Consider the following 6,000-nt stretch of genomic DNA (forward strand, 5'->3'; position numbering starts at 1 on the left):
ATCACCTTTTGGTAAGTGACTCACTAATATACACTCCAAAACACGTTATATAAATCCACTAAACATACAATATTCACACATGGGCCCCACACACACTCACATTCACACTTGTTGCAGGCCTGTTTGCTGCTCACGCCGGACGATGGAGAAAAATCCTCTTCTCCCCAGTTAGAGCACAGAAGTCTGACTTACAGTTCCGTTGCTCGGTAGGTCGCCGTTCACCAGTCCCACACTAAATCCACTCCCTGCGGACCGATGCTGTCTCTGCTACAGCGCGTTAGCCAGTCACTGTCCAGCTCTCCGACAGTCCTGCCTCCGTGGCGCAACCAAGCAGTCCGGGCTAGCCTTTAGCCTCGGCGGTCATGGCTGGAAACACAGTTTTCCACGGTGGTGCGACCGTTGAAACAAAAAGTCACTTCACCCACACTCTGTTGCGAAGCTCTCACACGGTCAGCTTTCTAGTCACACACTCTTTTGTGCTAGTTAACCTCAGTAAAACTAGCCGAGTCTCTCACTTTGGTTCAGCTAACCTCGTGCATCTCTCCATGCCGTTCTCTTCTGTGAACTGTGAACACCTTATGTGGCGTTCAAGTCCATGGGAATTATGAGTATCTACTCCCAAATTCCCATCCGGGCTACATTAGTATCGGTTCATGGTATCGGTTGACTTTTACGAGTACGAGTACGCACACATTTTACAGTATCGGCCCCGATACCCGATACCAGTATCGGGATCGGTGCATCCCTAGTCTATATGTCCTTAGCCTGCAGCACAGGCCCTTGTGTGGTGTAGATGGCACCAGCAAGCAGCACATGCCCTGTGGTTTTTCAGATAATTTCAGCCAACAGCACAGGCCCAGTTTTTTTGCTATACAGGCAAAGACTCTAGTGTGGTCTAAATGGCCTCAGCCGGCAGCACAGGTCCTGGTGTGGTGTAGATATCCTCAGCCAACAGCACAGCCCCTGGTGTGGAGTAGATGGTGTGAGCCAGAAGAACAGGCCGTGTGGATTTTCAGATAATTTCAGCCAACAGCACAGGCCCTGGTGTAGTCTAGATGACCTCAGCCGGGAGCACAGGATCTGCTGTGATGTAGATGGCCTCAGCCGGCAGCACAGGGCCTCGTGTGGTGTAGATCAGCGGTCCCCAACCTTTTTTGCGCCACGGACCGGTTTATGCCCGACAATATTTTCACGGACCGGCAATAAGGTGTCGCGGATAAATACAACAAAATAAAACTAGTGCCGGTACCGAAAAAAAGAAGATTTATTCATAACACACGTGAAAAGACCCAGGAAAACCGAGTTAATGATAAAAACGATAACAAAATAACGCTGAAAACCGATAAAAACCCTGAAAACCATACATTTCACACCTGAGCCTCAACTCTCGCGGCCCGGTACCAAACGACTCACGGACCGGTACCGGTCCGAGGCCCAGGGGTTGGGGACCGCTGGTGTAGATGACCTGGTGAAGTGTATTTGTCTTCAGTCAGCAGCACAGGCCTTCGTATGGTTTAGATGTCCTCAGCAAGCAGCACAGACCCTGATGAGTGTAAGTTTGGTTTTAACTAGCACCACAGCCCCTGGTGTGGTGTAGATGGTGCCAGCAAACAGCAGAGGACCTGTGGTTTTTCAGATAATTTCAGCCAACAGCACAGGCCCTGGCTTAGTGTAGATGGCCACAGCCGGGAGCACGGGCATTGGTGTGATGTAGATGACTTGGTGTGGTGCATATGTACACAGCGAGCAGCACAGGCCCTGGTGTGGTGTAGATGGCCTAAAAAAGAAGCACAGGCCCTAGTGCGGTGTTGATGGCCGGTTCCACCTGCATAGACCCTGGTTATGCGTAGATGGCCTCAGAGAGCAGCATAGGCCCCGGTGTGGTGTATATCTATTCAGTCAGCAGCAAAGGCCTTCGTATGGTGCAGATGTCCTCAGCATGCAGCACAGCCCCAGATGAGTCTAAGTTGGTTTTTACTAGCACCACAGCCCCCGGTGTGGTCTATATGTCCTTAGCCTGCAGCACAGCCCCTGGTGTGGTGTAGATGGCACCAGCAAGCATCACAGGCCCTGTGATATTTCAAATAATTTCAGCCAACAGCATAGGCCCAGTTTTTTTTTTTTTTTTTTTACAGGCACAGACCCTAGTGTGGTCTAAATGGCCTCAGCCGGTAACACAGGTCCGGGTGTGATGTAGATGGCCTCAGCCAGGAGCACAGGCCCTGGTGTAGTGTAGATGGTGTCACCCAGCAGCACAGGCCCTGCCGAGTCTCAGTTGGTTTTTGCTCGCAGCACAGGACCTGGGCCATACTTGGCGCCATTGCACGAGTGCAATGGCGCTGAGTATGGCAGCCTCGTCGCGAGCTGCCCCAAGCAACAGCTGTTTTTTGTGTTTAATTTTACTTTTACTTTATTTTTTCACGAGTAGCACATGTCTCCTTGTGTATGACCGACAAACCTTACTGGACAAAAAAGAGGGACTTTCTTATCACTTTCCGGAGTTCAAGTTTTGCAACACGGACCCTCCGTTTGCAGACCCCCCATTCATCTCACCTGAGACGCCTTTGTTCTCTGGCCCTGGAGGCCGCAAACGCCGACGCAGAGGGAGAAGATCTGGCGTTCTGGTTCGACTGAGACGGCGCACTAACAGACCACCGTTACCCAGCTTATTACTGGCTAATGTGCAGTCTCTGGAGAACAAGCTGTGCGAGCTTCGGGCACGGATCTCATTCCAGCGAGAGCTGCGGGACTGCTGCGTGATCTGCCTCACAGAAACCTGGCTATCGGACAAGGTACCGGACTCCGCAATACAACTACTGGTGTGTGTTTCATGATCAACAACAGCTGGTGTGATTATGCGAACGTGCACCCGGTCAAATCCTTCTGCTCACCGGACCTGGAGTACCTGATGATTAAGTGCCGGCCATTCTGGCTACCGAGGGAATTTACAGCAGTGATTATTACGGCTGTTTACATTCCCCCACAAGCCGACACTGACCGAGCACTCAGGGAACTGTACAGCGCGATCAGCAGTGAGGAAACCGCACACCCAGAGGCGGCGTTTATCACGACCGGGGACTTTAAGAAAGGAAACCTGAAGAAAGTTTCACCAAAACTCCACCAACACATCCATTTCAACACTCGTGGAGACCGGCTTCTTGACCACTGCTACACCTCTTTCCGGGATGCGTACAAAGCCCTCCCCTGCGCCCCATTCAGCCAATCAGATCACCACTCCATCCTGCTCCTGCCCGCCTACAGGCAGAAGCTGAAACAGGAAGCTCCAACCCTGAGGGCGGTGCACCGGTGGTCGGACCAATCGGAGTCTACGCTGCGGGACTGTTTTGGTCATGCGGACTGGGAAATGTTTCACGTGGCTGCTAATGACATTGATGAGTACACAGACTCAGTCTGCGGATTTATCAGGAAATGCGTGGAAGATGTCGTCCCATCCAGAACAGTTAAATCCTTCCCAAATCAAAAACCGTGGATTAACAGAGATGTTCGCACGGCACTGGCGGCACGGAGCACCGCTTTTGCCTCCGCGAACACATCAGACTACAAACATGCACATTACCAACTCCGGAAGACGATCAAAGCAGCCAAACGTGAGTACAGGGACAGAGTGGAGCAACAGTTTGACAACCCTCGGAGTATGTGGCAGGGACTAAACACGATCACAGACTTTAGAGGGAAAACCAGCACACCGCAGACCACGGCCTCTCTGTGTGAGGATCTAAACGTATTCTACGCTAGATTCGACACAGCGAACACCATGAGACCGGACAGTGTGCGCACCATGGATGACGTCAGCGCGCACACTGTGTCTGAGGAGGATGTGCGGAAGTACTTCAGGAGAGTGAACCCACGCAAAGCTACTGGTCCGGACGGGATTCCCGGCCGCGTCCTCAAGTCATGCGCGGCTCAGCTGGCTGGAGTGTTTACACACATCTTCAACCTTTCCCTCTCTCTGTCTGTAGTCCCAGCCTGGTTCAAATTGGCCACCATCATCCCTGTACCCAAATCCTCCTCCATCTCCTCATTGAACGACTGGCGACCTGTAGCCCTGACCCCCATCGTGAGCAAATGCTTCGAGAAGCTGGTCAGGGACTTCGTTTGCTCTTCACTACCCGACTCACTGGACCCCCTACAGTTCGCATACCGCCACAAAAGGTCCACACTACAGTGGTGGGTCTTATCACCAACGGTGATGAGACGGCCTACAGGGAGGAGGTCAGCGCCCTGACCCACTGGTGTCAAGACAACCATCTCACCCTCAACGTCACAAAGACAAAGGAGTTGATAGTGGACTTCCGGAGGTGCAGGGAAGTACACACCCCCATCACCATCAACGGCGCTGCTGTGGAGAGAGTAAGCAGCTTCCGCTTCCTTGGTGTACATCTGGCTGAGGATCTCACGTGGTCAGGACACATAAACAAAACAGTGAAGAAGGCGCAGCAGCGCCTCTTCTTTCTCAGGAGACTGAAAAGATTTGGCATGAGCCCCCGCATCCTCAGGACCTTCTATTGCTGTGCCATTGAGAGCATCCTCACTGGATGCATCACCACCTGGTATGGCAACAGCACCGCTTACAACCGCAAAGCTCTCCAGAGAGTGGTGCGGTGCTCTGAACGGATAATTGGAGGTAAGCTTCCCTCCTTCCAGGACATCTACAGGAAGCGGTGCCTGAGGAAAGCGGGAAGGATCATCAAGGACTCCAGTCACCCCAGCCATAAACTGTTCAGACTACTTCCATCGGGAAGGAGGTTCTGCAGTATCCGGTCCCGTACCAGCAGACTGAGAGACAGCTTTTTCCACCAGGCCATCAGACTGCTGAACACTTCATAGACACCTCAGCTTCACTACTTGAACCTCAACATTATGCACTCCACACTGTACATTAATGCCACTGTTTTGCACATGTCCAACTACCAACCTCTGTATATTTTATATATTCTTTTTACTCTATTTAATTTGTAAAATATGTATACACACACACACACACACACACACACACACACGTAGAAAACATATTTAGTATACACATCCAGTAATGCATACACTCTTATATTGTACTTATATTTATTACACTCAGATTTAGCCATTCTTATATTTTGCTTGTTTTATGTTATTGTATTTTTGCACAACTCTGTTGCTTGTGAAGCTCGCACACAAGAATTTCACTCGCATGTACTGTACCAGTGTACCTGCACATGTGACGTGACAATAAAAGTGATTTGATTTGATTTGATTTGATTTGGGGTGTTGTATATGTCCTCATTCAGCAGCACAGATCCTACTGTAGTGTAGATGGCCTCAGCAAGCAGCAAGCTGACCCTGGTCAGTATAAGTTGGTTTTTACTTCCAGCACAGGCCCTAGTGTGTTGTATATGTCCTCAGCCAGCAGCACAGGCTGTGCGGTGGTGTAAATGGCCTCAGCCATTAGCACAGGCCATGGGGTTGTGCTGATGGTTCCACCCAGCAGCACAGGCCCTGCTGAGTTTCAGTTGGTTTTTGCTAGAAGCACAGGCCCTGCTGTACTGTAGATGGCCTCATCAAGATGCACAGGCCTTGGTAACTCGGGTGAAAACTAAGGCCTCAAATCAGAAGTAATCGACTCCGTTGTATAATTCTCAAATACGTAGCCTAAAACAGATAACTCATATGCTGGAGAGGAAATGGCGTGTCACAAATTTAGATCATCATTTAGCCTGGAGAAATAGTTTGTTACTTTATAAGAAAGCCCTCCACAAAGCCAGAACATCTTACTGATTTGAAGAAAATAAGAACAACACTAGGTTTTTCTTCATCATTTTAGCCAGGCTGACAAAAAGTCAGGGCTCTAGTGAGCCAACCATCCCTTTAACGCTAACTAGTAATGACTTCATGAACTTCTTCACAAATAAAATTTTAATCATTAGAGAAAAAATTACCAATAATCATCCCACAGATGTAATATTATCTACAGCTTCTTTCAGTACCATTGATGTTAAGTTAGAC

Source organism: Oreochromis aureus, linkage group 20 (assembly GCF_013358895.1).
Source record: "Oreochromis aureus strain Israel breed Guangdong linkage group 20, ZZ_aureus, whole genome shotgun sequence".
Taxonomy (NCBI): domain Eukaryota; kingdom Metazoa; phylum Chordata; class Actinopteri; order Cichliformes; family Cichlidae; genus Oreochromis; species Oreochromis aureus.